Source organism: Oryzias latipes, chromosome 1 (genome assembly GCF_002234675.1).
Source record: "Oryzias latipes chromosome 1, ASM223467v1".
In the NCBI taxonomy this organism is placed as follows: Eukaryota; Metazoa; Chordata; class Actinopteri; order Beloniformes; family Adrianichthyidae; genus Oryzias; species Oryzias latipes.
Genome location: NC_019859.2, coordinates 26,405,583 through 26,431,409, shown reverse-complemented (window position 1 = coordinate 26,431,409; position 25,827 = coordinate 26,405,583). Strand labels below are relative to the sequence as shown.

General features: G+C 39.3%; 1 protein-coding gene and 1 long non-coding RNA gene across 2 annotated transcripts in view; both read left to right on the top strand.

Annotated features, from left to right (window-relative positions):
* The first annotated feature begins 7,999 nt into the window (after positions 1–7,999).
* On the top strand, positions 8,000–8,669 carry LOC110013461. Its single transcript, XR_002872958.1, has 3 exons — positions 8,000–8,243; positions 8,472–8,515; positions 8,624–8,669. It is a non-coding gene; the product is annotated as an uncharacterized LOC110013461 (long non-coding RNA).
* A 12,856-nt stretch (positions 8,670–21,525) lies between these two features.
* Positions 21,526–25,827, top strand: part of LOC101160457 (protein phosphatase 1 regulatory subunit 29-like) — a 126,589-nt gene continuing 122,287 nt past the window's right edge. The window contains exon 1 of the mRNA XM_023959022.1: positions 21,526–21,596. The gene's annotated coding sequence lies outside the window, so the exon portion shown is untranslated. The remainder of the gene's footprint in view (positions 21,597–25,827) is intronic.

The following is a 25,827-nucleotide window of genomic DNA, read 5'->3' as shown; positions in this document are numbered from 1 at the left end:
GTGCCACACTGCCTTCATTACTGAGCGTCTAAGAAGACTCATTCATCCAGTTAGATTCCATCACAGTAATACGTTTAAAGGTTGTCATCTGGACTTGGTTTTTAAAGTTGAAGACGTTTCACCTTTAATCCAAAAGGCTATGTCAGTTTTGAAATAGCTGGTAAAAGAGCTAGTTTATATGTGCTTATGGGGAGAAGTCAAACCTGAAACTGGATAGTGTCGTCTGCTTATACTACATGGTCAGAAGCCAAGAAAGAAAAAAAAAAAAATTCTCTTAAAAAAGTATGGTGGTCTCAGGTTTATTCCTTCATCCATCTGCAGCAGTGTTCTGAAACCCAAACAAGCCGACCCAGTTACACCTAGGTCATTAACAGCTGAAAGAGATGACCAGGCCTCCCCAACACCAGCTGAATGTAATTGTTTTTTTGGGGGGGTTCCAAAATTAATGAAAAAGTAAACCCTCACTTTTATGATTTTCTTCTAAACATTCATCAATGACAGGATCAATGTCTTGCTAAAAGCAAAGGTCATGGTAACAGGGTTGTGGCATGTGTCATGATGTGGGGCTCATATTTCATGGATAATTAGTTAAAATGTTTGTATATTAAAACAAATATTCCCACAGTTAGGTGCTTTAATAAAACAATATAAAAAAAGTTTAATTTAAACTTTTATTAAACTTTTTATTTGGACATTAGGAGGGGTCGAGGAAAAATTGGATTTTAGGGGGTAATCGAGACTGATTTGTTATTTTCAAAACTGTTTTAACCCTTGTGCTATCTTAGATGACCCCACCCTTACATTAATGTGTTCTCCCTACCATGACAAAGGTGAATAAAGGTGGAAAGATTTCATGTAATCCATTGACATCAGTGAAGTTCACAAATCATTGAAGAAAAAAGGTTCAGCGCCCTGTCTAGTCGGTCTAGATGACCCAACTCCCAATGTTAAAGTGCCTAGGATAGCACTCTTTTCTCTTAATTTCTGTAGATTTGGTCTCAAGACATGCAAGTTTGGTTAAAAACTATGTTTTAGTATTTTGTTTGTGGGCGATTTGAAATATAATGGGTGGGTGGTACATAAATTGCTCTCCAATTCTAAAATGACTTGTACTGGCCTTGCATTTGTTTGTAAATCTAGTTCTGAAAGAGTCAGTGCCTCACACTGCTCTAAACATCCTCTGTGTCTTTCATGCATTGTATGGAAAGACAGACACTGTTCCATGTTGCGATCAGGCTGAAAGCATATGGTGGTAGCTCCTCCCACACGCAGCTGGAGCATCAAGCTTAAGAGGACATTTTTGACAGTCGTCAAGCTAAAAGAATCTTAAGTTTCCAGGAAAAGTGGTGTAAAGAACAGCATTTTGGCCATCAAAAATGCATTTTTTTGTGCTAAAGCAGCAATGCCATGCGGCAAAGGAGAGGCGGTTGATGCCGGTACCTCCATAGACTCTTAAAAGCTCTCAAAATAAATTACTGTTTGTTTTCCTCCCACACTATAACATCTCCTCTTATTTCAAACTTTGACAGTTAACATATTATAAAAGTGCAATTTATTGACAAGACAATAAATGTAAATCTGAAATAAGTAGCACAGTATTAATATGCGTTCCTGTTACTTTCATTCTCGGAAATGTAATTTTACGAAAAAATGAATTAGCCACTTTTTTGCAGTCACTTAGCTATGGAGTCCTATACTGTTCATAATTAAATAAATAAATATTTAATTCAATAAATAAATATGACCCCATGCAAATACACAACCAATAAATCTCTCATAAATATATAAAAAGATTATGAAATTGTGAAAAACCAGCACACTGATTTTAAATTAGCCATTGTATTATTCAATACATTTCATTTTGCTTTAAAAACATGTTCATTATTTTAAAACAGCATTTTAAAATATTCATTTTTAATCATGTTGAATTTTACTATAATCCTGTCTTTTTTCAGAAGCTCATATTTCAAAATCGAATATTTTCCAAAGTAGCTTTGTTTTATTTCATGTTGCTGTTTTTCACAATGGCGTATTTATTTCATGAAAAGCTTTTTCAGCAGAATGGGTCTCTGTCAATCAGTGAAAGTGGGCGGGATCTAAACGCTCATTGGCTGATCCATGGAATTCGACTCATATTCCTCGATACCCGCTCAGTGGTGTGCCAGTCAGAGAGATGATATATTTCAGCGAAATCCGCGAGGCTTTGCTGACATTAGAGGATCAAATAGAGACAAACTATCTGTCTGCTGCAGAAGATGCAAACATCCACAACTCTGTGGTTTGGTCCACACAAACCCTCAAACTACAAAAACAAAGGAGCTCCGGTCGTCAACATCTTTCACACTCCTCATTCTTACGCCATTCACTCACAGCTCACATCGTGACATATGTCGGCTCGCAGGAGGATCGACAGAGTGAGACCAGGCAGCTGTGCAAAGCGGGACAAGCCTGCTCGGGCCTGAACCTTATGATATTTTTCTATTTTCAATGAGAAAATGATTATAATCAGGTCCTCTGGTTTTATTTTTCCCTCTCAAGAAAAATGTTGAACCTTTCCTGCGATGACGTTTCTGACATCCTAACACTCTCCATGTACATTGTGCATCCATGCATTGTTACTGAGATAAGCACAAGCAACCGCTCCATGTGGCTATAAGGCTAAAAACATTAGCTTGTTGCCCCTCCCACACGCGGCATGGTGCGTTCATGAAACTCCAGTTCATAGAAGCTTAGTGGAACTCCAACAACCACTCAGCCTAACTTAGACCACTACTATACGTTCATGAGAAGATGAAAATTACCAAACCGACCACAAAATCACCTGAATTATGCACACTCGCCCAAAGCCACTTTTATCCGCAAATTTAGAACCAAAACTGCCCAATTTCTTGTAACACTGTGGATGTGTTGAGGTGCATACTCCCCCTAGTGTTGAGGGGTGTGCATTGCGCCATCACGTTTGCTGAAGCATCTTCAAACAATATAATCAGGGGAGTTAGGGTGCTGCTGCTCATGTCTGGATAAAGGAATAGCCAATCACAAAAGTGTCTCCGCCTTGTCTAGTTTGATTGACAGACAGACCCATTCTCCTGAAAAAGCTCTTCATGAAATAAATCAGCCATTGTGAAAAACAGCAACATTAAATAAAAACAAAGCTACTTTGGAAAATATTGATTTTGAAATCCGAGGTTCTGAAAAAAGACGTAAAATTATAATATATTCCACATGATTAAAATGAATATTTTTAAAATGCTGTTTTAAAATAATGAACATGTTTTTAAAGCAAAATGAAATATATTGAATAATACAATGGCTAATTTAAAATCAGTGTGCAGGTTTTTCACTATTTCATGATCTTTTTATATATTTATGAGAGATTTATTGGTTGATTGTGTATTTGCATGACGTCATATTCATTTATTGAATTAAATATTTATTTATTTAATTATGAACAGTATAGGACTCCATACTTAGCATCCCCTATGCTACTGCAGATAAAGAAAATCCTGGATCCCCCAGTGACATGGAGTGACTGACGGGACATAACATGACGAAAAACACCACTGAAATACCAAACAAAAAAAAATCCTCACAGCAACAGAATGTGAATAACATAAAACAGTATTAATGATTTGTAAGATGTCTGTGTTTAAATATTACCATCTACATTAAGCTTGATTTGTCACGTCGTGAGGGGGGCTCGAGAGCCGGTAGGACCCAGACGCAGAGACGGGAGGCAAAACGGTTCCAGTACTAGAGGGTTTAATGACCAACAAACAAAAGGCACTGCAGAGCTGGATGACAAAAACCAAACAAAACTCACTGTGGCGTGGCGTGGCGTGGCGTGGCGTGGCGTGAAACAAGGAACATGGCATGAAGACGTGAACACCGAGACGAAGGCTAATGGACCAGCACAGGAGGAAGGCAGAGACAAGACTTAAATACAGACAGGGCAGACAAGGCACAGGTGAAAACGATCAGGGCAAATGGGGACCAAAGGAAGTAAAACTCAAGAAACAAGACAAGACAGGAAACCTTTCAAAATAAAACAGGAAACAGAACCAAACAAGACAGAACAAGAACCAAGACGAAAAACAAGACACAACAAACTCAAACCATGACATGATTCATGCTGCTTGCAGCAAAATAAAAAGACCTCCAGTGTTTTATTGCTTTGATATTTTCCAGGTCTATGTAAAGTAAATGAACTTATTTTGAAAATTGTTTACATAAAAATGACAATTGTATCGCTTTCACCTACATAGGTCACATAGCTGAGTAGTTATCTATAAGTACTTTATTTTAAAATTTTACTTTCCATATTGTTTTAAGGACAAAAGATGTGTTTTTGCTGCCATTGGCTGATTTGGAACCCCTGCCCCCTAAAGTCCTGTGCATGTTCCTGGACGTATAGGGTTAATATTATACTAGCAATATTTACTTGTGAAAAAAAAAAAAAACATTCCATGGGCATAATCAGTCAGAGAGAATTAAATTCCCAAATTCAAATTGTTTAAATATGTGAATCCTTATTATTCACTCTGTGCAATCTGCAGCAAACACTAAAAGTTGAAATTGAGTATTAAGAGTTAATAAAAATTAAAAGTTTAAGTTGTATTGATTAACTATGTCCCACACTTTTTACAGAATTTCTGTTCATTCTGTGATGCTTTATAACATTTTCACATACTACACAAGATTCGCAAGGGAAAAGTACTATAATAGTAGTGGTACTAGTATAATAGTAGTAATTGAAAATCACAAGAATAAGATTCTTTAAGAACTTGCTGTGACTGGGATTTGATCTAATCTAAGCAACTGAAAATTCCGATAACCAGTTTTAACAGGACTGTGAACCACATCTATAAATGGTAACGCCTTCAAATGAGAAAAGAAAGCAAATCAAACAATGGAAAACCAGCTAAAGATTTGGATCATTTGCTTAAACTTAGATGAGTAAACTCAAATTAGAATGAAAATAAAATTATAACTCGAAATGTGATACTATGTTTTATGTTTAGCCATTTTTGATTTCTGTACTAAACAACAAACTTTTTATTTTGCTGCAGAAAGATTTTCTGTGGGAAATGGGAATTTTCTGAAGCTGAAACCATATGGCAACCCCTTTAGTGTGATATTTGTGTGAATATTAGACAAAGATTGTCATTTATTTAGGTTGAGGTTTGAAGGGGGTGGTAAGCTAGCAGCAGAGCATGTAAACAGATAGCTGATTGGAAGGGGTGGGCGGACTCTGCACAAAAGGTTCGGCCCACAACTCAGAGGCAAAGTTCTAATGAACTACTTCTGCTTTGCAGAAACTATGTCTTAGAACACACCACAGGTATTTTGATTTTGTTTAAAAATTGCATAATCATAATTAAAAGACCACTGGGAATGTGGGCAAAACTTCTGCATAAAAAAATGGATCAATCTCGAGAATATTGATGTGGAAAAGAATTTCGGACTCCGCCAACAACTTGTAAGCATGACACCTATCTCAGTCTTTTATGGGTCTAAAAGCAAACACAGAAAGGCTCCTTTGTGATGTGTCTTGACTGTGTGCTGCTCGACTTTTAACTAGTAATAGAAGAGAGCATATCTCCCTGATTCTCACATCACTCAACTGGGTGCCTGTGTTTTATAGAGTTCATTAAAAAATTATTTTGTATATTTTTAAATGCTTACATGGTCTTGCCACCCCACACCTTTATGAGCTTCTTCACCTCTATTCCCTCTCGTGGTCCCTCAGGTCAGCCGACCTGCTGTTCCTGTATGTACCGAGGTCCAGGAGGAGGCTCAAAGGGGATAGGGCTTTCTCTGTTGCTGCTCCTCACCTGTGGAACAACTTCCCTCTGAACGTGAGAGTTGCCTCCTAACTGTCCACTTCTAAAACCCGCTTTAAAACCCCTTTTTATTTTCTGGCTTTTAACCCCAGCAAGTCTTAGTTTCTTTCTGAATTCTTATTGTCTTTGAACTGTATTATGTCAAATTGATGCCAGTTTGTTTTTAAAAAGATGTACACTTTAATTTCAGATGTAGTTGTTTTAAAGTGCTTTATAAATAAAGTTGGGATGGTATGGTAAAGTGTTTAGCGTATCATCTCCCTAACCCCCTCTCTTTTGTGAAAATACCTTTTGGTGTGATATTAGAGTGAATTTTTATAAATAGGTCGTCATCTTTTTTTATGACTGCACAGTCGATCCTTTTTTATTGTTAGTTACGTTCTAAAAATAACCAGCGATAGGTGAAATCTGTCAAGTCGAACTTTAGAAGTTTTAAGGCTGTATATCCCTCACTACACACTTTATACATTTTTAATAAAGACATAAATATTTTGTACATTTTTCTCTCTTGTTTAAAATCTCAAAGCTCAAACCCTCATAGAATAAGTCCAGTATTATGACTGATGCCAAATTGGAAAATCTACATAAATCTTTTATTGTGAGCAAACTAAATGCATTCTATACACCAGACATGGCACAAAGGTGAATGATTAACAGTAGTCTACAGCCAATCACAATGCACCAAAAAAACAAAACGAAAACAACGCTGAATTGTACTGAAAAATATCTGCTAGACCACGAAAGGTGAACAACAAGATAGCGAGAGGCTGCTGTATTCAGACTTCACCATATTCACGTTACAGGCAGTTGTAGTTTTTCCTACAGAGCTCCACTCATTTGTTGTTTTCTCTGAACTGACCGCATCCTTAGCACATTGTAAGGCCTGGTACACAGATCTCTGGCAAAAATAATTGTAATGCTTTTAGGCCATTTATCCTCAAGAAAACTTTATAATGTATCATCAAGAATGATAGTTTATGTAAACTTCAGCCTAAGTGAACCTTTTGTAAAACTAAATTTTTGGGTTTACTTCAGTCCATAGTAAAACATAATTTTTACATACCTAAATGTCACAGCACATACTGTACTTTCACAACCATAAGGCGCCCCTAAGAGTCGTACATTTTCTACAAATGGACAATGCGCCCAATCGTGCGGTGCGCTTAATTTGTTGTTGCGTGACTTCGACAAAGAGGACATAGGAGAGGACAGCATGAGAATGTTGAGGAGGGAAGTATGGACGATACTAGTCAAGAAGACCCAGCTGAGTTTCCAAGGAAACAAGGTGAAGTGGCCCGAGTTGGAAGACCGCCTGGAGCGATTGATTAATGATCAGAGAACAGCTGGGAGAAGTGTCTCTACACTCAGAGAAATGAAAAAGTGCTGTAGTATTATTTATGTAAAGTATTTATGTTGAAAATATTAAATCAATTCACTTTCCGTGATATAAACAAGGGTGTTACATCGCATTTAAATAACAATAGCAATTTGGGTAATATTCAAAAATGTTTAATAAAATTTATTTAACACAGTCAATTTTTAAAAGGACAGTTGTCCCAACAAGCTTTCCGTTCATCTGACGCATGCGCATTACGCAATAAAATTCAGCAAGAAGACAGCAGCCGCCATTTCTCGACGACTCCTCTAGTAGTGTGCTCAAGAATTTTCATCGAGTTTCTGGTAAGTACTTTAAGTGTAACAAAAATATAAATGAAAACGATGTATAAAATTTTTACATTGGGGATTAATAATCAAGATAGTGACAAGCACTGTTGATTTATGGAAAAAAAACGAGGGCGGGAACATTTTGAAACGTTAGCTAAATACTAACGGTACACGTAGTTGATCGAACCGTTTCGGTAGGGCAAATTCGGTTTGGATCACTTTTGTACCGCTTCGTTTTGGAGGTTATTTTGTTTATCCCCTCGTCCCCCAATGCATAAACTTTGTGCCGAGACGAAACTAATGTTAAGTCCGAGTTCCCGCCGAGACGCTCATGTCTGCGCTCGCGCCAGTTTAGGAAGGGGAGGAGGCCAGAGCGTAGCAGTGCAAGTGAGTGTAGCTCTTTAGGCGTCTGCTGCTGAGTTCACCGTATAAGTTTTAAGAGTTTTGCCTTTTACGCGTCATTACCGCGTTAACGCAAATGTTTATAACGGCAGAAATTATTTGTAACGCTGGTTAATTGTGCGTTAGAACTGAGTCTGTTTGTTGACCCCGTATTGAAGGAAGAAAACCGCGAACACGTCAGTTTCTGTGCGCGCGGGTTAACTCCTCTGCTCAGCGTCAACCCGAACGCAAAATGGAGGCGGGCGGCTCCTGCCTCACTTCAAAGAACTCTGCACACCTGCTCCCACCGTTCTCCCTCACCCTCCTCAAACAAGCCTGCTTAGTTCTCTCATGGTAAGCAGGCACATAGCGGTGGCCTATATTTTGAGTTTAGGATATCAGCAAAAAATAACTTTAAGATAAAATGTATTAAAATTTTTATCGCTTGATATCTCTCTCTCTCTCTCTCTCTCTCTCTCTCTCTCTCTCTCACTCACTCACTCACTCACTCACTCACTCATCGATGATGATATATATAGATAGATACACACACTAATCTTTTATCGTCTTTTTCTTGTCTAGATCATGTGGACACGCAAAGAGTCTTCTGCAATTGTATCTAAAAGGTATGAGCTACTATATTTTCTTTAAGGACATGAGCATCACACTGTGAGACTTCTATGGTAATCTGTATACTGGTATTCCGTTTGAGATTGAATTACTCCGTGTTTCAGGTAAATGCCGAGTTCACCCCCATTACCACTGGTGTCCACCTTCATGATAGCATTGCATCAGCTCATGTGTTTGAATACACCCACATCTGCCGAACAGCATGGACCTCTATTCTGTTCACAAGTTCCTCAGTTATGTTTTTTTTTTTTTTTTACTTATAGACAATCTAGGTATCATACATGAAATTACAAACAGTAACCATATAATCAACATTACATCTCTCAGTTATAATGAGGAAATTTACATCCGCGATTCCCCATTTCCCATGAGTCTTAGGGGCTAAAGGCGGGTCTAACCCCTGGCTCGCCACACTGTTGTCAGTGTCTTGAGTATGAGCAGCAGTGGATGGAGGGGGAGAGCATCTCTCCTTCCACTTGTGTCGCGGCAGCATTATGGTGGTAACGGGGCTGGTTAAAAAAACACACCAGTAAAATAAAGCAGCGGCGCCTGAAAAGAGCGCGCCTCAGCGCGGCGCGTGCGTCAGAAGTTTCCTTCCACAACAAACACTGTTGCTCTGCGGATGCCTCTGCGCTCCGCACTCGCCAAGCGGGCTCTTTGTCTCCCCTTCCTATCTTCTCCGACACCCCTGGCCAGGGCGGCTCCAAGGAGGAGCGCTTCGTCCCCATTGCGCCGGTGGACCGAGCGAATCGTGTCTGTGCAGAGCAATCGGACTTAATACTGAACGTTTTGTGGATGAGGAGCGGATGAGTTGTTACGTGTGGGAGCCATCAGACTGCCATCGGCCCCGCAGCTCTATGTGAACGAGCAGCAGAACATGTCTCCAGCTCACACGGAGGCTGTGAGCTTTTCAATGCGAAATTCCGCTCAGTCCAACCCATGCTCTGAGTCCGCAAGTATGTTCATGGTGGCCGTCAATTAAATCCATAAATTAGCCGCGTCACTGAATAAGCCGCAGGGCTGCAAGCGCAGGAAAAAAGTAGCGGCTTATAGTCAGGAAATTACGGTAGTTTGTGAAAGTTTCTTTTGTGTGTGTTTTCACAGAACACATCTGTTGAAAAACGAAGAGAATGCATCCTGAAAGCGGTTTGTCTTTACCTCAATGAAAGTCCTGATGACCTGATAAAGGAGTCCCTGGTAAGTGTCAAATTTGTATGACATGAATCCTTGGGTGTAACATTTCTTCACTTAGAAATGTTAAGACTATCTTCATACAGGTTTTGTATTTAGCTCCATAAACAAATAAAACTCAATTTTTCCTAGAAAGCTCGGAATTTAAAGCGTGCTTAGAAAGTTTGGTGGTCAATCATCCAGCAATTTACATTATTTCTTACAGGTTTTTAGTCCAGATCTGGGGTAAATATCAGGAGGATTATTTTTATCTAGGCTGAAAAAAGTCATGATGTAGGTAAAGCTTCTTACATATAAGTATTTTCTAGTTGTTGTTTTTTATTATTGTAGTTGATTTTGTATTTGGGTTGTTGGTAAATGCCATAAAAAATTTGAACTTCAATCAATTTTTTTTAATATATATAACGTGACTGTAAGACTATCTGAAACACACCTAAAACACATCTTCATAAGTAATTTATTTTAAATCCCTGCTTTAGGATGCTGATCTAGAAGCGGAGCAGGCAACGAATGAGCAACTCGACATGGTGATCCACGTCATTCAACCTGAAGGAGCTTAGCCCACAGATGACCCCGCGGAGGTGAACATTTTCATAGATGGGGTGGAAGTGCTGCAGGATGTAAAGGACGTGGCGTATGGTTGCGCTTTCCTCCTGGGGCTCATCTACTGCCTTAATTCGGAGTTCCCCAGTAAGCTGAAATACATGTTTGAATTTATTCAGAAAGTATTGATGGACATGGATGGACAAAAACTGTCACCCAAGTTACAGGTCCTCAAAGGTAAACTATATGAGTAAAGGAAAGTTCACAATGTTCCTAAAGCATAATGCTTTGGATTTCTCACAGTTGGAGTTCAGTTAACGTGTTACCGTTTCTGATTGTTAATCGTTTTATCACCTCACCAATGCACTTTGGTATTTTGTATTATTTTGTTGTTTTCATGTGTCTACACATAAAGGGAAATAACGGGAAAAGGCAACAAAGACGGACACGCACTAAAGAAGACACAAACTCAAAAAGGCACTTTGTCAGGTCCGTTTGACAGTTGACTTGTGTTTGCCCTTAAATTTGTTATAAATAAAAAATGTGAATGTCAAATGATTAAAGTTGTGCTTATTGAAGTCCTACAACATGATTACAATTAAATTTAGTATTGTTAAAAATTAATAACTTTTACTTAATAATGTTAAGTAAATTCAATCTAATGATTGCTTAATTCAACGCAACAATGTTGAGTAAATTCAATGATTAATAAATCCAACGCAACAACTTTGAGTAAATTCAATATAATGATTAATAAATCCAACGCAACAATGTTGAGTAAATTCAATATAATGATTAATAAATCCAACGCAACAATGTTGAGTAAATTCAATACAATGATTAATAAATCCAACGCAACAATGTTGAGTAAATTCAATATAATGATTAATAAATCCAACGCAACAATGTTGAGTAAATTCAATATAATGATTAATAAATCCAACGCAACAATGTTGAGTAAATTATACATAATAGCACTATGTAAACTTACAATAACTGTGTAATGTAGCACTTATTCAAGATAGTATGTTGAATTTTAGTCATTCAGTCTGTCTCAGATTTAAACAAAATTGTTTTGTGGGACCGGTTCTTTTCTTTGAGTGTACAGTCACCATTTGATTGAAAGCAGTAACGCTTCCAGATGAAAGGAAACTTGAAAATTTTCAAGGAGGTCCGTCTTTGTGCTTTCGTTTCATGAAACGGTCCCATCTTTCCATCCAGGCAAGGACCACGGTGGCTCAGCAACTTCCGGCGGATTACGATGAGAAGCTGTCCATCTTCCGCTCCTTTTACTAAGTCTAAGTCTTTTACTAAGACTGGGATGCAGAGCCGGTTGAGAGAGAGAGACGCCGCAATTTGTAAATGGATTGTAGATGCCTGGGCTAACGTGTCTGCTTGCTCTGTCCTTCGAGCTTTTGCAAAAGCCAGCATCATTCATGAGAAGCCACACGGCAACGAGACGGACAATGATGAAAGCGAAGCTGGCGTGTTTGATAGAAATTTGCTCCCACTGCCTTTTTTAAAACACTAGCATGCATGTTTTACCGGTATGTTTTAACATGCCCACGCTTAAAACCTGGTGCGCGTTTGTATGTGTCAAATACAAAAAAGGACCCATAACTGAAACTGCGCCCTATAATCCAGTGCGCCCTATTGTCGTGAAAATACGGTAAGTGACTTTTGTTGATAGCAAGAAGTGGAATACTTGTTGACAAAAGTGAGCTGTTGTTGACATTCATGCATAAGCTTTAGGTCTGACTGTATCTTATAAGTGCAAGTGCCTTATTAAATTGAGGAGAAAAGAATGCCAGATTCATCTTTTACTGAAGTGATAGTACCAAACAAAAACCCCTTTGATGGGCAAGCATGGATCTGCGTTTCGCAATAGACTGCTACCTATGGGATTGGCACTTATAAATGGCATTTTTGTGGGTTCATGAAGATCAATTTATTTTTGACAATGATCATGCATGTACAGAATTTCCTTTAAAAAGGGAGGTAGATATTTCCTTTTTTTAAATTACTGTGTAAAAGATCTAAATCTTCATTTTAAACTGTGTTTTGTGTTTGTTAATATTTGCACAATATTTCTTTGTGAATTGTCTGCAAAACATAAAAAAGTGCATTTTTAAAAATAATAAAAAACGATAAAAATACTTATTATTTTATTACATTTTCTTTACTAACTATAAAATATCCAATCACTTCCTAATGCTTGTCTGACTATGACGTCAATCATAGATTCTGTTTTATGAACTTCACATGTTCTAAGCAGGGGCATTAACTAAGTAGTGTGATGTTAGAAAAGAAAAGGTATGCTCATTGTGGTCTTATTTTGAAAGAGTTGTTTAACCTACTCTGCCATCCCTGGGAACACAATTCCCTTGTCACTTCTCCATCCATCCATTGTTAAACTTGCTCATTCCTGCAGGAGAATGCTGGAGCTAACCACGCTAATGTTGGGTGATTATGGGAAACACCCTCTATAGGTCGCAAGTTCATTACATTCACACCTTAGGGACAATTCTGGATAACGAGAGCACAAGAAGATTGTTTTTGGATTGTTTTTAGATTGCATTGGGAGAAAGCCAGAAGACACAGAGAACATGTAAAAACATAAAAAGGAACCAGCCAGGTTGAACCAGGGCCTTCTCAATGTGAGAAAAAAGTGCCAACCACTACATCACTGTGCAGCCTCCAAACACATCTTTATAACATCATCTTGCACCTCATTTATCTTGATACAGCTTTACTATCGCTTTAATTCGCTGGATTCTTCTTTTTTTTAATGGCAGGAAAGACTTTCAGAGTAAAAGCAACCTGAACAATTTTGACTCAATAACAGTAAAGGTCACAGTAATAACAGGAAGCAGCTCTGATGATTAACACTTAAACTCAGGTGTCAGCAAGGTGATAGTAGAACCTTAGGTTGACTTTGGGGCAGCACCACGTAAACTAAAAAACATCAGATGTTAAAGCATTAACTGAAGAAAAATATCACATAATATCTTCCAGACTATCCCACCATCCAAAATCATGCTTCATAGGTTAATTGGTCACCCTAAATTATCCATAGGTGTGAATGTGAGAGTGCATGCGTGTGTGATTGTGACTGTGCGACATACTGGTGACCTGTCCAGGGTGCCCCCTGCCTTCACCTGCAAGTGGCCGAGATGGGCTCCAGCAGCCCCGTGACCCCGAAAGGGATAAAATGGATTGAAAATGAAGATGAATGAATCTTCCAGGCATGTGGCTTTTTTTTAATCCATTTTTTCTAACGGCCGCTAGGGGTGCTCAAGCAGAAAGGGTAAGAGTGAGACAGGGGGAATACGGTATTTGTGTCAAGGAAGACACAAGTTTAATGTAAATTTCTGCTTTGTGAATGAATAGCACGAACAGACCCTCATCATGGAAAATGCAAGAAGAAATGCATATGATGCAGCTTGTGTGTGGTGAAGACTATCTGATGCTATTCCAATCCGACACTGAGGAGGAAGACTTCCATGGTTTCAGTGCACAGGAGGAAAATGAAGAAAGCTCTCAGTGACTTTTATGTTTATGTTTTTTCAAAACAGCCCTGTTAGTGTTGTGTTACGGTAGGTCAGTGTTGTGGAAGATAACTTCTGCCGCACAGGCTGCACTTGCCTCTGCGCGGAGGTCTCAAATATTAGCAAATATTAGCAAATATTAACAAATATTAGCATTTCCAACAACCATCAAAATATATGAATCAGCTGAAATTTTATATTCGGTGCCCATTACACCTAAAACCCAATTTACAGCCCCTGAATACCTTCTTTTTCATGTTTTTAGACTATGAGAGAAAGCCAGAGTGCCTGGATGCACATAAACCAACAGAATGTTCAGAATCCACCCTGGAAAACTGGGATTTGAACCAGGACCCTCTTATAATAAAGCATTAGTGCCAACCACCACAATGTATGCCATACTGATATTGTTCTAGTCAAAGTAATAAACCAAGAATAAAAGGTGCTGATAGTTATGTGAACAAGAACAGATGTGTTTTTCATAGCTTAACTGTTTTTATTCTCATTAAATAAAGAGTTCATGTATTTAGTTCACCACAAAATAATTTAAATCTGTTATGTTGTAGTTTCAAGAGAAAGAAAGAATTACGATTTAAAAAAACCTGCAGTAACTCACCTCTAAGAAGGAAAGCAAGATTGTTTAAATAAACTGTGGATCCATCAAAAATAAATGTATATGTAAATACATCAATCTTGTGCCAAAAAGCTGCTGGAGGACATTCACTGAACAACAAAAGCTTAACAGCGGCTTTAAATGGATTTAACAGCACAGATTTTTTTTCACTATCTTTTGTGAATGTTGCAATGTACCAAAGAAGAAGGGTTTCATGATTTCAATCATCTTAAGATTGAATGTACAGTATGTTGCTGATTGACGAAGACAAAGTGCTGTTAAAATGTTCTGAATTGTTTCTAATAGCCCTGTTCAAAACAAAATCTGGAATAATCAAGACTGATAAAGAAGCACTGAAAAACCTCAGGGTACTGTGCTGTCTGTTTTCTCTCCTGGAGTTGAGAAGGCCAAGCATCCGAGAAAACACTCTCATGTGGAAAAAGCAGGCAGCATTGTAAGAATTTTGTTTGACTTAGATTTTTCCAGTGCATTGAGCATGATCCAACCTCTCTGCTGCAGCTCAATGAGACACAGGTGGTTGTCTTGACAAACGCTTGGATTATTTACTCCCAGAAAGACACACAGAATGTGAGATGGAGGAGCTGTGCTACTGAAAATGTAGTCAGTGTTGCAGGAACTCCTCAGGGGATCTACTTTTCCTGTGTCTGTACAACTCGAGTATACCTCAGTCTGTCAACAGAGTCCCATCGTAGAGAAGACTCCCTTCTGTACTTGTAATTTTCACTAATTAACATTTATACAATCTGAATTGTAATAATAATTTAAAAATTATTATTACAAACTGCTCTACACTTGGATTCAAGTGAATGCTTCATTACTAAAATGCCTCCGTAATTTAGGTAAAGTGTTGGCAATGATATAGATTATAGGCACCTAATGTTCCTACCCCACTTTATTTCCTAATGGATATCAGCCTCAAGAAACAAAAGTTTGTTTTATTATTGCACAAGTGGTTTAAATTTATTTTTTGTATCATGCTAGTATTTAATGAAATGAAGAAACATAAATATGCAAAAAAGAGAAAACTGAGTTAAGTGGAAAGTCTTTGAAGCGAGCATCATCGTGAGATAGGTCTAAAACAGGGGTCAGCAACCTGCTGTTCTGGAGAAACGTGTGGCTCTTTCATCCTTGTGCTGCGGCTTTATGTGTTTCTGTAAAATAACTATGATGTTCTAAGATTGTCGTGGTGCCCTTAACAACATCGGGTAGTGCGAGCGGGCACGAGGAAGAGAGCAGCGTGAGCCCCCGGAATGGGGTGTGTCTGCAGCTATGAACGCCGACGAGAGTCTGTTATGGGATGGAAAGTTCTTCCAAAAAGACAGTCAGTGGCAATCTCGTAGGCGACACATGAGCGCCCCAAAAAAGTTTTTTTTCCTAGACTAAAACCACCTATTTCCGTGTAATTAAATTTCCGCCCCTACTATTCTGTCAACTTGCTGCCATGATGACCGTATATTGCGCTGTTTGTGTAGAACAGGCTGGGGGGGGGGGTTGCACGCGGGGGAAAACAACTTGGAGCTGCAGAGGATGTGAACAGGTAGAGCGGCCGGGGCGGGGCTTAGATCATGCAACAAAGACAGAAGAGTCTATTCATGGTTGTGGAAAATGGACAAAAGATCAAAAGAAACATCACACTCATAAATTATCAAAATAAATATCCTTACAGCATTCTGAATCAATACAAGTCACCAAATGAACTATAGCAATATATCGGCGATGCCTGAACCATGGGCTGGACAGGTCATCTGTGAGACCCGTACACTCTGTACTTAAATCTGTTACTTATGTCCAATTGTTCCTCTCCATTTATGGGTTTTTTGATATCTGCGTTTTTTACACCCACAAGATAGGCAATACTCTTTCTTTTCAAATGCTCATCAGTCCTATATCATCAGAGGCCAGATTAATTCACATTTTAATTTTTGGTTCTGTCCTAAAATACAGTGCTTTTGGGGAAATATCTGCGAGACACTTAGCTGCATTTTAGGAGTCAAATTACCTTCTCAACCTTGCAAGCCCGACGCCTCAATCTGGTTTTTCCCACCCTGCCCCACCCACTGTATCACCTTGATTCTGAGATGTGCTTTACCACCTTAAACTTGAAAAGACAAGATTTACTGTGAGACAATCAGAACATATATCGTAAAAAGTATTGAGACGGTTTTTAACCTTCTTTAATCTACCATCCACTCATGTGACAGAATGAAGCCTTTTTTTCTTTGCTTTTTTTTCCCTTTCCTTAAGTGTGTATTGATATGTTTGCACTTTACTTGTTCTTTTTTAAATATTATTTACATTATGCCTATATTGTGACTGATTTTGTTATCTTTGTTATTTTTTATTTATATATAAATACAGATAGATCTATTCCTGTTTCTCTTTGTTTATCACTTTTGTACTTTTTTTTTTTACTAAATTGATTTTGTTGTGTATGCAACTGAAAGGGGGTGGGGGACTGGGTTCTGAATTTGTTTTTATTATGCTTAAAACTGAATAAATACATAAAACACTAAAAGCACGGATTGCAGTGCTTTGTAGTGGGCTCAGATAAAAATGAGGGGAGCACTGCAGTTGCGCAGCGGCTAATGCATGGAGCATCAGCCAAAACGCTTTGGGCAAAGCAAGCCTAAGTTCTGTGGAACCTTACAGCAATAGATTAGTTCAGCAACCTGATGGATCAGAGTGAAGTGTACAACGGTGAAATACGTGTTTACTTCCGCATGTGAGAAAGTGGAGCTGCAGCTATAGTGCAGATTGTCATGAAAATAAAGCATCTTAGCCACATTAATGCGCTCACCATCATCATGTCATGCTATCTCATCACACTTGTTTCTGGAAAAATGTGCTTTTTTAAACCCCCTTCATATTTGAAGCACTTGTTCAAACACTGTTTAGACTCCTAAAAGTTTAAAAGCACTGAAGAAGCTAAATTAAGCAGTGTTAAAAATAAACAGCACTTTATGTCCTCATTCATAGACTGGCCACAAGAAAAGGCCACTCTGAAATCTTCAGTTTTGTTTTATTGAGGGGGTCAGGGGACTCAGACAACCAGTCAGTATCTGGTGTGACCACCATTTGCCTCATGAAGTGTGACACATCTCCTTCGCATAGGTTGTCTATTGTGGCCTGTGGAATATTGGTCCACTCTTCTTCAATGGCTGTGCGAAGTTGCTGGATATTGGCAGGAACTGGATAATAATAACAAAAGTGTTGCGTTTATATTTTTGTATCCGTGCAGTATACACCCTCCCCCGCAGATGTGTGAGTGTGGGAGGGTCACATGACTCTCTTTGTTTCTCTTTTTCCGCAGAAAATGCCCTAAAATGCGATAGATTGCTGACTTATATTTATCTTTTTTTATATAATATTTCTAGCAGCACATGTACCCTTTATTTTCATAACATCAATTCATTGTAGACATGCAGTTAATAGTTTGTTAGTTTCTTTCGCTTAACTTTTCCTCAAAATGATCTGAAAGCTTTTGATCTTTATTCATATCTGTGGGCTTCCATGGGGTCATGTGAGGTGAGTTTCTCTTTTTTCCTGTGGAAAATCTCATAAAATGAGATAGATTGAGGTTAAATATTTACTTTTGATAACATTTCTAGGGACCCATGTATTCTGTCATGACGTCCATTCAAACGTCATTTTTCAACACAAACCGATTGAGTTTAGAAGCACTGTTCGTAAATGATCATAATAAAAAAAGATGACATTTGGGTGACGAACTGAGGAGCTCTTTAAACTGGTTTTGTTATTGGTCCTTTGTTTATCGGGAGGGTTAAGTTCTAAAAATAAGTCCTGAGAGGAACAAGTGATTTTAAGGAAATACAGTTTCCATCATTAATGCAAACTTTTTGTTTTACAAATGCTTAAAGAAAAGAAACATAACAACATCAAATGTTTCTCAGAGGGAATTTATCATGTAGCTGAGGAAAGAGAGTGAGAGTGCAGTAAAACTACAAACTAGTTGGTGCATGAAATTGACGTTACATGCAGTTCGTGATAAAATTCATGACCCTGATTTTTTTAATTTTTCTGTCCTGTCTATGAGTTAACACTACACTAATGTCTCAATTACAATGTCAGTAGTCAGTAGTGATGCTTAGGAATATCTGAAAACAGAAAAATAAGAATGTAATAGGACAATGAAATGTCATAAGTTGGCATCCCGGTGGACGACTGTGGAGCTGAAGTGATGGAGAGATTGGTGGCTAAGGTGGTGGGAAGATGAAGATGACTGAAACAGTTGATAGCTGAAGTGCTGGAGTGCTGCTGGTTTTTCCAACCTTAATGGATCAAAACTAGAGTTCATTCAGATTTAAGAAGTTATTTTATCAAGCTACCATAAATAGTGAGTTACAAGAACAAACTGAGAAGAATGTAAAATGTATTAATAACAGTACCTGATATAAAGCCTTCATTTGGTCAAAGCACGTTTCTGCTTGATCAGGCAACTTAGGGCCACTTGGGGGGCACAACATGTGTGTGATAAGAGGCAGGAATTTTTGGCAGGTTTGGCAGCAAAAACCAGCTCAATGCAGTTTGGTTGCAGTTTTTCCATGTGAAAAATAATCATATTTATTTATTATATAGTCATCATAAAAATCTAGATCATCATACAACACTGTGATAAGATCAACAATTAGTTTATGACACAGAATCACAGTAATAAATACCAATACAGATACTTCATCACATGTGAGGCTTTCGCTTCCGGCTTAAAATCTTTGTAGCCCGCCTTACACTTGGACGTTTAGGTGGTGACAGTGATCCCAGCTTTGCAGTTGATGTAAGAAGTTGTCTTCGAGCCCTGTGTTGCACCTTGAATTGAAAATAGGAAAGGTAAAATATTACGTCTCCAGCTACCCATTCTGATAGGTTTTGGGGAAAATATTGCCATAATATCAAATGTCAATGGCTGTTCATTTTACAATTAAATTAAGGTGGCAATTAGTGAGGTCTAGTTTGCCACACAAGTCTAACTATGATTTATTATAATACTCTTATAATTTTTTTTTATTATTATTTATCTTTTCCATCCAGTCACTGCACATTGCTAAGCTTGACCCTGGCTCCAAGCTCATAGTTTTCCAATTCAAAGTCAGTGTCCGTGTCACGGCTGAACCAAGCTTCACATATGGCTATTAAACAAATCTCCCATATTCTGTAAATAGTCTTTGATGTCTCCAAAGTTGGTATAAATGCTTCTGCTGTTAAAGTAAAGCTTTCCTTCCGGGTTAACATAGTTTTTAAAGTCATCTATGCTGTAATATTTGCAGTCCATATTAGCAGTGGAAAAGAACTGATCTGGGTATATCTCGTCTTGCAGGTTGTTGTCATTATTACTAAATATTATAAGGTCGGTTTGGTCACTTTTCAGATCTCTCAGAAAGGTGTGGTTGCAGGTGACTGAAGAAGAAAATGTGTTGTTTTTAGAAGCCATTGATTGTAGAGTTTGTCTCCTTACCTCACAAGACCAGTATCTTCACTTATCTGCAGCATCGGGCCCTGTGTCACCTGGAGGCCTCTGGGAGCACTGTGAGAGTCATGTTTTTTGATTTCTCCAGTGCTTTCAACACAATTCAGCCATCACTGCTGAGGAGGAAGCTGGAGGTTGCAGGTGTGGACCAACTTTAGGTTAAGAACTTAACCCCGGTTCTCTGAAACATGAGTGAGGTATCTCACTATGGTCTCACTATGGGACACGCCCCCTGCGCTGTCCCCCAGAAGCTCTTTTTCATTACGCCAGTCTTGACTGGCAGACAGAAGGTGGCGTCTGCTCTCAGGAGGCGGGACTTCCTCCTGCTATAAGAGCCGGACGCCATCTTCTGGGGGACAGCGCAGGGGGCGTGTCCCATAGTGAGACCATAGTGAGATACCGAAACGGATGTTGAAAGAGAACATCTGGTTGCTTGGACCATCAACTACCTCACAGACAGGCCACAGTTTGTGAGGCACACGTGACTGTGTGTCTGATGTGGTGGTCTGCAGCACGGGGGCACCTCAAGGGACTGTGCTCTCCCCATTCCTATTTACCCTGTATACATCAGACTTCATCTACGACTCCCACCACTGTCATCTGCAGAAGTTCTCAGATGACAGTGCCATTGTGGGCTGTGTATCAGGGAGGGTCATCTCTGACTTTGTTGGCTGGTGTGAAGTTAACCACCTGCTGCTTAACACCAGCAAGACAAAGGAGCTGATCCTGGACTTCAGGAGGTCCTCACCATCACAGTCACCGGTGACCATCCAGGGTTCAGACATTGAGGTCGTGGACACATTTAAATATCTGGGTATTCACCTGAACAACAGACTGGACTGGTCCAATAACACAGATGCTCTGTACAGGAGGGGTCAGAGTCGCCTTCACCTGCTGAGGAGACTGAGGTCGTTTGGCATGTGCAGACAGCTGCTGAGGACCTTTTACAACACTGTGGTGGCCTCAGTGGTCCTTTATGGAGTTGTGTGCTGGGCGGGGGGCAGTGCAGGCAGAGACTTGAAGAGGCTTAAAAAACTGGTTAGGAAGGCCGGCCCTGTCCTGGTCATCAGATGGCCAGAGTTGAGTTTCAATGTGGTGATAATGACGTAATTAATTCTGTAGCTATGCTTTGGTCATTCATTTGTTTTTCAATTACATTATCCTATTGACAGTCTGCTCTTGTAGAGTCTGATCCTGTCTCACCTCTCAGAGTGCGTCCAGAGTTTTTTTGTGAACAATCTCCATAGCTCTAACCTCCTCCAGCACGAAATCAAGCAACTTCTTGATATCCTCAGATATCCAGAGACAAAAGTTTGTGATGACAGAAAGGAATTTTAGAACATCTTTTAATTCTTATGGCCTTTGCAGCTGTCTCCTCAAATTACCCCAACAGAGGGTGGCAGGCACTCTGCCATCCATATCCTCCCTGCACTCACCGTGCCTGAACAGGAAAGATGGAGAAGGAAATAATTGAAGTGTGTGGATGTAAAACCTTAAGTCTGGTTCTTTTAATTAACATTTAAAGCACAAATGGACAGAACTACATTGAGTCAAATCCGCTAGCTTTTTTTCCCCTAATTTAAACATTAACAATACTGTTTTCATTGCAGGTGCACTTTGGAGAGCACTTTGGTGGTCTGCTGCGGCAATACCAAATCCAGGTGCATGACTGTACACGGGTAAGTAAATGAATGTAAATACGTAAACACTCAGGAATTCCCTTTTTCTTTTGCTTATGTTCTGAGTTGTTCTTTCAAAAAATTGTAACAATGAATTCATCCTGGAAGTAAATAAGCTACTTTATTAGTAGTATAAATTCATTTTTCAGTCATTTAATTGACTTTTTGACTGTGTCAGTAATTATTCACTAAATACTGAGAGCTGCTACTTCATTTACTTTAGTTAAAGACGAATGTTCTGAAAATCTATTGGGAGAATTTTGACATGTTTTGGGAAGCAGAACTGCACGGATACATTTATGTGTCACAAGTCACCTTTCAGTGACACTTGAGACTGCTAATTGGCCAGTTTTTCAACAGGGTTGGATCCATGTGTTATGAACATGATTTTTACTGCTGTGGCTCACATGGTTCGAATGTCAGATGCAATGCTGTTACTCTTTGCGCTTTATTTCAAAACTTGAAAATATAATTTAGTTGGTTAATTATAAAGCTAACAAAAATGGAGTTTATCTCACATGGTTTAATGTCACATATTATAATCCTGACACTTTTTATAACCCCACATTACCATACATAATCTCCAGCAACCGCTTAGCTGTGTAGGATTTTCTGTTTTTTATTGAAACCAGAACTTGTGATTGTGATCTTCCTCAACCAAAACCACTGCTGTATTTAACAACCATAGTATGTATCGTTTACAAACACAATTATTTAAGGAATTAAAGTTGCCTAGTTTTGATGTCCAACTATCTTGAGTTTGATTAGGTTTGTCCTTGATAAGATCTGGTTTGTGGGTAAATCAATGTATTTTCATAAATTAAGGTAAACTGGTCTCGTGTATTTACCAACCCGGATAAAATACAGGGCTGTGTCATATGGCAGGCCTTTTTAACATTAAATCCCTAGTGACATTTGGAGGATGCACTAGTGAACTAGTAAGAAAATAATGTGCTCACTAGTTAACTAGTGGGCTTTTTGCACCGCACTTGTCACAAGAACAGGCAGACTGCTGGATCCAAATGAATCAGGTTTATTAGCTCAGCTAAAAGTCCACAAAGCTAAATCAGGGTCAGGCAGGCAGGAGTCGAATAACCACCAGTGCAGAGCTTAAGTATTCTGTGGTTCATTGAATGAATGACAGTCAGAATGTGGTATCCGGGAAGTGCGCGCTGGGGGTTACTGGGAGTTGTAGTGTGACTATAACTCTGGAGACAGCTCCTGCCGGGGAACAGAGGAGGGGGAGACAGAGCACTAACTTCTAACAGAACTAGTTAACTAGGGCATTTTTTTTCTCTCACGAGTTGAATACTAAGACTTACGTCCATCTCACTAGTCAACTAGTTAACATATTGCGTGTCACCAGTAAACTAGTATGATATTTTGGTCACAGTAGTTTAAATGTTTTACATTAAATATAAATTACAAAATGCTTTAGGAAGCATGACAGCAATACTATTCATATGTCTTCTTAAATGTGAAAAGCAGAAGTGATTTGATAACAATAACAATAAACTGGACCAAACCAAGTGCAATCACTGAGTGAACATTTATACTCTGACCCACCAGATACAACATTTTAAAGCAAATATTTTACAGATATTTGCATACCCTAAGCATTTATCTCAGATTTCCTTAGTCTTGATTTAACCAACACATTGGCACATTTATATGATTGGTTTTGCAAAGTAGATTGACTTTATGAAATAGTTACCATATGCATTTTACAAAATAACTTAAGTAATTAATTACATATACCCTATTTTTCTGACTATAATTTGCATCGGAATATAAATGGCAGATACAAAAAAAACCTGCATAGTAATAAAAAAGAAAAATCATATAAACGTCACACTAGAGTATAAATTGCACTTTCAGAGAGAAGAACAGACATTTTCTCTTAAAAAGAAAAAAATTGGTGGAGAGAAATTGTGACTTGAGTTTTGAGCAACCAAAAACTATGCAATCAGTTCATAATCTCAGCTCTCACTCTGAGTAGATGAATTGTGATTTCACCCAGAACAAATAGGTTGTCAGTCCACCTTGTGCAGCTTTTACAGCATCAACTCCTCTGGGAGGGCTGTCCACAAGGTTCAGGAGTGTGTTTACAGGAATTTCTGACCATTCTTCCACAAGCAGATTGGTTGGAGAAGAGAGAAGGGCTGGGTCTCAGTCTCCCCTCTAATTCATCTCTGTCATCCATGTCTTTATGGACCTTAATTTGTGCACTGGTGCAGTCATGTTGGAAGAGGAAGGGGCTAGCTCCAAACTTTACCCACAAGGTTGGGAGCATGGAACTGTGCAAAATGTTTTTATATCCTGAAGCATTCAGAGTTCCTTTCATTGGAACTGCCATTTTCCAGAATATGCCGCTTCTTTTGTCAGGAACTTTCGACCCTGCGGCTTATTCAATGATGCGTCTAATTTATGCTTTTATTTAACGGCTGCCAGGAGTGCTCTGGCAGTCTCGGAGGGGAGACTGCCTGCATAATTTTACATCCAGCAACAAGCGCGGTTGCTTTGCACACACACAAGCAGCCAAACAGCATGGACCTCACTTCAGCTCTTAGACACTTAAGTCATGGTGCAATAAAAGAAAGACCCATGCTTAGCCGCATCCCAAAATCCTTTCGTGCCATTAGACCCAACCTGCACGTGACCGCCACTACAATATGACGCAGCTTTCAAATTAAAAGCAATCGTTAAAAGCAGTGTGAAAAAATCCACCATCACCAACGGGTTTGGAAAAGCCGGTCTGCTGCGTGCAAGAAGTTTCCTTCACTGTTGTGGAAGGAAACTTCTGGCCGCGCCGAGCCGCGAGGACCGCGCGTGCTTATAAGTCACTGCTGCTCTCTTTTACTGGTATGTTTTTTCAACCAGCCCTGTTATTTCCACATTGCTGCCGTGTCACAGGCGGAAGGAGGGAAGACCTGCTCTCGCGTTCCGCTGCAGCACCATGCTCCTTCTTAACCCTTGTGCTATCTTAGATGACCCCACCCTTACATTGACGTGTTCTCCGCACCATGACAAAGGTGGATAAAGGTGGAAAGATTTCATGTAATCCATGGACACCAGTGAAGATCACAAATCATTGAAGAAAAAAGGTTCAGCGCACTGTCTAGTGGGTCTAGATGACCCAACTCTCAATGTTAAAGTGCCTAGGATAGCACAAGGGTTACACACACACGCGGTTTTAGCACATATACATCCTCAATCTACAACACAGTGTGTCGAACCGTGGGTTAGCCCCGCCTTAAACCCCTAAGACTCATGGGAAGTGGGGAATCTGGGTGTGAAGTTTCACACCATAACTGAGGGAGCTAGGAGTTGAAGTGAGGTCCATGCTGTTTGGCAGATGTGGGTATGTACAAATTAATAGGCTAAGTTACTTGTTACTCCTCCCTCTCTGAGACTACTGTGGTCTCTCAGTATTTGGGCCAAAATAGTCAGTGATATACCAATTAAATTGCCATAACACGCGGCTTGTATAAAAGTGCAGCTTTTATATGTAAAAAGTGGTTAATCCTCCTTAGATTGAGTGGGTGCGGCTTGTAGTCAGGTGCCCTCTATGGCCCGGAAATTACGGTAATCTGAAGTCCAAGACCTGAAAAACAACCCCACACCATAATTTGTCCTCCACCAAATTTCACACTTGGCACAATTCAGTCGGAAAATGTGCCTTTCTCCTGGCAACTTCCAAATGCAGACTCATCCATAAGATTGTCAGATTTAGAAGCGTGGTTGATCACTCCAGAAAACGCATCTCTACCGCCTCTAGAGTGTGGAATATTTAGGAGCAAAGAAAATTCATTACTGGAGTTGTCGCACAGGTGGCATCATATGACAGTTCCACACTGAGCTCCTAAGAGCTTCCCATTCTTTCAACTACCCCTGGCTGCAGCCTGCAGAATGGCTCAACATAGTGGAATGCTGAAACGCTGAGGAATGTGAACACGCTGTGGAATGTTAACCCCGCCCACGTTGAGCCCGTCTGCTGTGGAATGTTAACTCCGCCCACGTTGAGCCCGTCTGCTGTGAAATGTTAACTCCGCCCACGTTGAGCCCGTCTGCTGTGAAATGTTAACTTCTTATGCCTTTTACAAGTTTCCATGTGCATGTATTAGGAGTTAATAAATTTGGTCTGGCCTCACAGACCTGAAGAAAGTACATGTGGCCGACTTTTATCCTTGGACGCACTTAAAATACGTGCGGGCAATGGAGCGATGTGCAT